The sequence below is a fragment of the Prinia subflava genome, chromosome 3, assembly GCF_021018805.1.
Source record: "Prinia subflava isolate CZ2003 ecotype Zambia chromosome 3, Cam_Psub_1.2, whole genome shotgun sequence".
Lineage (NCBI taxonomy): Eukaryota > Metazoa > Chordata > Aves > Passeriformes > Cisticolidae > Prinia > Prinia subflava.
Window position 1 is genome coordinate 102,473,721 of NC_086249.1, and position 7,482 is coordinate 102,481,202.

Below are 7,482 nucleotides of genomic sequence, written 5' to 3' on the forward strand. Positions count from 1 at the left end.
GGTGGTTTTTTAAAATAAATTAAGGATCCAATTTTTTCTCTTTTTTTCTACCGTGAAGTTTTTATTTTAAATTCACCTATCACATTTTGAAGGAAAGGGAGAGTGATGGAAAGGTACATCCAAAAAGTTAAACAGAAGCTTGGGGGAAAAGTTATTTACTTATTTTGCTTTCTAAAGTAGTTGTTTGCTGAGCTGGAATTTGTAGAGCTCTTTGTGCATTTGCTGTGACTCCTGCACTGGTAGAAAAGTGCCATGCACATGTTTTTTTCCAGGGTTGTGTTTTCAATGTGACCATCCAAAGTTAGGAATTTTGAGACTCTCAAAAAATAATGGACACATTGTAAATAATCTTTAATTAGGTTTAGTATTACCTGACTTAAGGATAATCCTAACTGTTGTTCTCAGCTGGGTTCTCAGGGCATTATTTTAAACTCCAGTAATTCTGGGAAATTTGAGAATGTTGCTTCTTAATGGATACAAAATCACTGCAGCTCCACCAAGTTTCATTGACATCACTGACCCTTGGGTATAGAGGGATCCCGCCAGCATTATGATTTCTGTGAAATGATAGGAAAAACAAGTACAAAGAAACCCTGGGAGTCTGGACTCTGTTTCCATGTGTACACTGTTTTCACTCTTGGTGCTTTAGTCACTGTCTTCCTTCCTTTCCTCTGAAATCTGTCTCTGCTCCTGTTCACAGCATTTGTTTTTGTCTTTAACATCTCTCAAGATGCTGTTTTTCTTGCTTTCATTTCTCACATTACAACTTGATACCTTCCCTTTCTCTCCCAGTCCAGGACTGGTGTTTTCCCCCCGCCGTTCAGATGGAACAGATGCTGGCAAGTTTAGCACAACCCCAGAAGTGAATGATCAAACCTTGGTTGTTTTTTTCTTCAGAAAGGAAATGCCTAGAGTTGGCAGGAGATGCCAAAGTGGTAGCAGTGAAAAACACAGGCTGTTTTTGCTCTGAGCAGGCTGAGCAGAGCCACCCAGCCAAGCACTGTGGTGCCAGTGTGGTACCAGTGGGGATTGTTCCCTGCCCCTCTCCTCCTGCTGGTGATCCATAACTCATCCCCACGACCTTCTCCCTCACTGTGCCCAGCACAGCAGCCACACCTCAGCGAGGAGAAGAATCCCTCATGGCAAAAGCCATGGTTGTGTAATCCTGGCCTGTGTCAGCTGGAAGGGGGAAGTGGTAGAAGGGAGAGCAGTTGAGCGAACGAAATTATGGTGCAGGAGATGGAAAGTGATCGGTGCTTCCTTTTTACTCATCCTGCAAAGTGAGAATAAGGCACACGTCCTGCAATGAAGGAGAATTAATTTAAGACTGATAAAAAGAAATATGTGCCTCGGGAGGACGTTGCTTCAAATGTGCTTGCTGGCTTATTTCATGACTGCTAACTACTTTTAGTGGTGACAGTTAAATCAATGATAAAGGTAATCCACTGTCATGGTTTATGGATTTAGCAGAGCATCTGTGGGAGATCAGGAAGGAGCTGGTCTTTGCCAGGGGCATGATAGATTTTTAGGACAGAAATGGCTTTCTCCCAAGGTATCAGATATTAGCACCAGCCAGAGAGAAAATTTTCATGTGAGGTGAACAAACTTGACCATCACCTGCAATAAATACTAATTTCTTAATAAACATCTGTCCTGGTTTGGCAAGACAGATATCTGTCAGGGAAAGTTGGAGGTCCCCTTGGAATGAAGAGTGTTAAACCCCTTCTTCCAAATTATTATAATTTTGAAATTAGGGACTTTCAAGGTAAAATATGGGAATAGGAATAACAGTTCTTTACTAGGAATATTAAAAATACAAATGTAGTAGTACAAAAAAAAAAAAAAAAAAACAAACCAAAAAACAAACAAGCAAACAAAAGTCCTAGAAAACCCTGACAGAGTCAGAGATACAACCTGACACCCTGTTGTCAGGGTGTTGAGAGCAGACCAAATAAATCCTCCTGGAGTAACAGATGTTGTCTGTGGAGTAGAGATGATTCTGTAGAAAAAGAGGGTCCAGTGCTGGTGAGATGGGTCTGGTCTTCCTCTGGGAATCCAGTGGAAAACAGGCTGCTTGGTGTTCCTACATCTCAGTTTTTATCTGGGTAGGGAATGGTTGGCTCCTTCCCACTGGGTGGAGCATCTCACCATGGGATGATGGAATGTGTCAGTCACTGGTGAGCCTCAATGGCCCATTAACAGAAGATATCCCCCACAGGGTGGACAGTGGTGAAAGAGATAAGAAACACTGCCCCACCTGGTTTAACAGCTGGGCTGTTATCAGAAGGCATCCTCCCTCCTCTCCCCTAGAGTTACAAGAGATAAAGAAAAAAAAAATCTCCCTGACTGCTTTCAACAAATGAAATGGAATACACTTTTTTTTTGGTTACATAACCCAAGACACATCTTATGTCTTCTATACTATGTCTTATGGAGTGATAGTGGCTCTGAGCAAAGGTCCAGCTAATTGGGCAGCTCATTCCAGCAGCAGACTGTGAGGTAAAGGGTGTAAGGACAGGGCAAGCATAGCACAATTCCTTTGTGATATTACCAGCTCAGTAGAGAGCAGACTGTGGTTAAGGGAATTTTTGACTGGCATTTGGGTCATTGTGTTTAACAGCTGCAGATGGGCCAAGCCTCCAAGAATTTGGCTAACCCTTTTTGGAATTCTTTTAAAATTCTGGTCTTCACAGCATCCTGTGACAAGTGTCATAATTCAATTTTGCATTGTGTGAAAGAAGTACTTCCTTTTCTTCCTATTAGACCTCCAGCCCAATAGATTGGGTTGTGCTGCCTTTCCCTTGTGACAACAATGGTCAAATAATTCTCTTGGCACAAATAATTGTCTCCTGGTCACATTTCCATGCTGAGTTGTCAGGATCTCTCTCACATCTCTTGTCAGCTGAGGTGGCCAAGAAGAAGGACTCTGCTGCAGTTCTCCTCTCTTCTGCACCCTCATGGATTGTTCTATATCCTCCTTGGTGGACACCCTATGTTTGAGGCAGAGTTCCTAGAAGGAGACATTCCTATTCTCTTTTAATTCTGTAGTCATTCCTAAGTCTCCTTTTTTGCATTGTTAACACCCATTGAGGAGTGTGGGCCTGATATTTTTGGGTCTTAGAGATTTTAGCCTGCTGGTAGCTGCTAACTCCTTTCCCAAGGGAAAAGTTTCTTAGGAAAGCTTCTTCCCAAAACAGTCTTGGCAAAATAACTATCCTTTCCCAAAGCAATCTTTCTGGTTCTCAGAGAAAACCATTTTGGCTGTTTCTCTAGTTTGACCAATGGAACTGGGGAGGTGTCAGTCCTGTTCACCAGTTCTGTTAAGTCTGTATTGGAACACCTTATAAAATTAGACAATTGAAGTTTTTTAATGCCTTTTACCTTCTGAAATATTTGGAGTCTTTTGTTCGTGTCCTATAGCGACATAGAAGCTAACCCTAACTTTTCCCTTGGAAAAAGAGTTAGCAGCTACCAGCAGGCAAGAATCTCTAAGGCCCAAAAATATCAGACCCAAAGGGGAGTAAGCTGGAATTTTCAGCAAACTCATTGACTGAGGTTTCCTTCCTGCCTGAGGTTAATTTAGTGCCCCTCATGGTCTTACTATGGCTTGGGTTGGTGTTTCTCACAGTGCTCACTTTTTATTTGCTGCTGGTGAGTTTCATAGCTTGTTTCATCAACCTGCCATTCAGTTTTCTGAGATTACTCTCCACCTAGTTGCAGCTGGACCTTTTACAAATATGTCAAATTGCCCAGGTCTTGACACGAATGGATTTGCAATGCCTGAGCTCTCACTCAGCAAACTTTGCTCTTTCCCATTCTATCACACTTTTAGCTATCCTGCTTTTTGTTATGCTTTCTGTCAATTCCCCTTCACAGGTTTCTGGATGACCTCTAAAGGCCCTTTTTAAGAATTGAATGTAACATTTGCCACCTTCCATTCCTGTGGTGCCTCGCCATTTCAACAGCTGCTGTGGTATTGTACTGAATAGGTCAGCAATTTCAAGTCTGAGTTCCCTCAGAGCTCTTGAGTGAAACCGTCTGGTCCCAGCAATCTGTTAATATCACTTTCACAGTTTTATCCAAAAATCTACTGGCACTTGGAGTTTTGGAGAGTTTCTGAGGCTTGTCCCCTGTGCAGCTGGAGTGGGGCACAGCTGGAGTGAAGCACAGCTGGAGTGAAGTCAAGCAGAACTGCCAGGACTGGATGGATGGGCTGTGCAGCCAGAGGCCAAGCCACACAGACCACATGTCCCTTTTGCACCTCAGACAGGTGACAAAGCTGTGACAGCAGGGTGGGCACCGGGGAGCACCCAGGTCAGCCCAGCAGCCCCCTTCTTATGTCCTCCAGGGATGACCAAGCCTTTCTTCCTTCACTGTATTTACACTTGTGGAGCTGAATTTACAGATGGCTTCCTCAGCCGATGTAAACTGGCGTTGCTAAATCAAAGCTAATGCAGCGACGCTGCTTTATGATATAAACATTATTAGCAGCACATTAAGGCTCCGACGTCCAGAGCCAGACAATCTCATCCTTTGTTTCTTCAGCCACTGAGGCAGTGAATTTAGATTCATTATTTTTGATGGAGCTTTTCCTGTATCATGCCGGGGTGCTTTTTTAGTTCTTCTGTCTTACATCCCTTTCCGCTACCCTGGGCAACTGTGTTTTTTTAACAGTCCTTGGTTTATTCTGTGACAAGAAAAATATCTTAGTCAAAAGCTGGAAGGGATTTCAGAAATTCTAGCGAAGTACCTTTTCTTTTGCCTAATCTTGCTGATCATTTCTTCCCCATTTCCTGGTAAGGTAAAAAGATGTTATCATTTGGTGAGCTTGTCTACACACTTGATAGGTAGATGGGTATTTAGGGCTTCTCACAGCCATTATCTCCAGGCATCTGCTGGATTTCCAAACAGATCTGCTCCTGCAAGAAACATCTTGCAAAAACTGAGCTTTAAACCTTCCTGTTCATACCACATTAAAAAAAAAAAAAAAAAAAAAAAAAAAAAAAAAAAAAAAAAAAAAAAAGAAGAGGAAAAAAAGGAGTCATTAATCATTCAATTTTAGCTGCTTTTTCCTGGTTGCCTAACAATATTGCTCATACATTTGCTGGGATACATTCACACTTTCTGCTCTTTGGACCTGGTGAAGGTAATTGTGCAGTGGTCAGCTAAGTGTCTTCATGGGTTTTTCCTGTTCAACTCTTGTTTGATAGCAAATGATTTTATTGAATATGTAAAATTAGATTTCCAGGAACAGTTATGCGCACGCCTCTGAAATCCATTTTCCATGAACATTTGTGCTTTCTGCTCATGAATAGTGAGCACAACAAGAACAAGGACACAGAGCTACCAAAATGACTGCAATGCTGGACAGATCAGACAGTTATTTATATGACTATTGCTGCTTTCTTTTTACTGTTATGTCTAAGAAAAAACTGGGGTATTTGTCTTAATTTTGGGCTAGGGAGGTTAAAAACTCCCTGTGTACTTTGAATTTTGGGAGTGAAAGGGTGTCTCTCTGTCCCAGAGGGAGGAAAATCTTCCCTATGGATTAGTTGAGGTAAGATGGTTTTAAAAGGCTACATCAATGTCTTCATAACGACTTTGACACAGAAATGTAGCTTTGGTTCTTAATTATTCAGCTCTTTGTTGCAAATCTCCAAAGTCAGACAGGATGAGTCTCAGGCATCCAGAGGATGTGGCCCCATGGATTGTGTTCCCACAGGAGGGGTGAGGAACAGAGAGGAACAGGAGGTGTGACAGGACAGATGGCTTCAGGCCACTCAGCCCACCTTGCACACTGGCTGCTGTTGGGAAGGAGATCCCATCCAGCAGTCCAGTGTGTGGTGGGAGCTGTGCCCTCCAGAGAAAAGCAGAGAGAGGTTGTGTTTCAGCCTGGGAAGATGAACACCAGAGTGGCAGGAGGGAAATGGGAATCCTGGTTCCTCCCTCACACCTCTTGTTTGTGGAAGGAGGCTCTCTGGGTAGCTTTGGTGCATTCAGTGCTGGTGTCTCTTCTATCCCTGACCAGCAGCCATCAGTGGCACGAGAGGTGGGAGATCTGGGATGCCCCAGGCAGCAGGAAGGGAGTCCTGGCATGGAGGTGTTGGTGCATCCAGGCTACAAGTTTGTTCCTGCTGCTGGACCTGTGGGAATGGGGGGAAATTGTTTGTCCTCAGAAGGAAGTGAGTCACGTTGCTGCACAGAGGCCCACCTTGGTACATCTTGGGGTTAGTCACTGGCCTAGGGTAACTTTATGATGCTTGTATCCCCAATTGTCTGTTCTGTTTATGCTGGATAGTAAGTTATGCATGTTTAAGACTGGTTCTGAGAGCAAAGGAGGGGCAAAAGAAGTGTGCAGTTTGTTTTCAGAAAACTGCACACCCTCCTCCACATTCCTTCTCATGGACTGCATTGTCTGCAGCATGGACAGTGGGAGAGAGCTCCCCTTTGCTTTTTAGGTTTTGTTTTAGCTAGCTGAGGCAGAGAAGTTCCCTGGACTGTAGCTTTTCTTTTTCTTAGAACTGATCAGCCTGAAAACCCAGAAAAACACCAGGAGCTCACACCTATAGCCCACAAGGGCCTGGGCCATGGCATTTTCCAGTGCAGAAGGGACTGATGATAGACTGAGCGAGCTGAGCTACACCCCACAAAAAAGACTTCTTGAATTTGCCATCTCTTCAAAACAGAGAGAGGTTTTATTGTTTAATATTCTTTATTTTTTATGCTTGTAAATACTTGGCTTGTTAAATAAACAGGTTTTATTCACTTTTCTCCAGGAAAGGAAACATTTTCCCAAACCAGTTAGGGGAAGGGCCGCTTGAATCTGCCTTCTAAAGAGACCCCTTTGGAAGTTTCCTCCCAAATTTACCCTAAACCAAGACAGTCACACACTGCAAAATCCACTTTCTCCCAGCTCCAGGTAGCAGACACAGGGGTGCAGCAATGCCTGGTTGTTCTTCAGCACAGATTCTGTTTCACAAGCCCATAACCACCCTCCTGGTCTCCAGGTGGATCCACTTCTGTGCAGGCAGGACCTTGCTAATTGGATTCCATAACTGGCTTAACACTGTAAATGCAATCAAGTCACTGGCTGCACTCAGCCCTCGAGCCAGCAGGATTAACCAGTTCCTCAGGGCAGGATGTGCCCTTACACTTCAATTCTCCACGCAGCAGAGCAAGGGCCAGGCACCCCAGCAGCACTTCTCCCACTGGTTTAGCTGGATGCTGGATTCCAGCTGCCATGGCTGCCTGCACTGCATGTCACAGCCACGTGGGCAGATCACAGGTTGAGGGGTTTTTTGCCTGTTGTGTGTTAGTAGTTGGGTTTTTCCTGGTGTCCAGCACATTTGTCCAGGATTTTGGTTGCTTTGGAGCTGATTGCAGTGAGGCTGATGAGCCAGCACATGGCTTCTAACACCACCACCAAGCCTTGCCTGTGAACTGAGCTTGCTTTCACCTGAGTTTGTGATCTCTGAGATCATA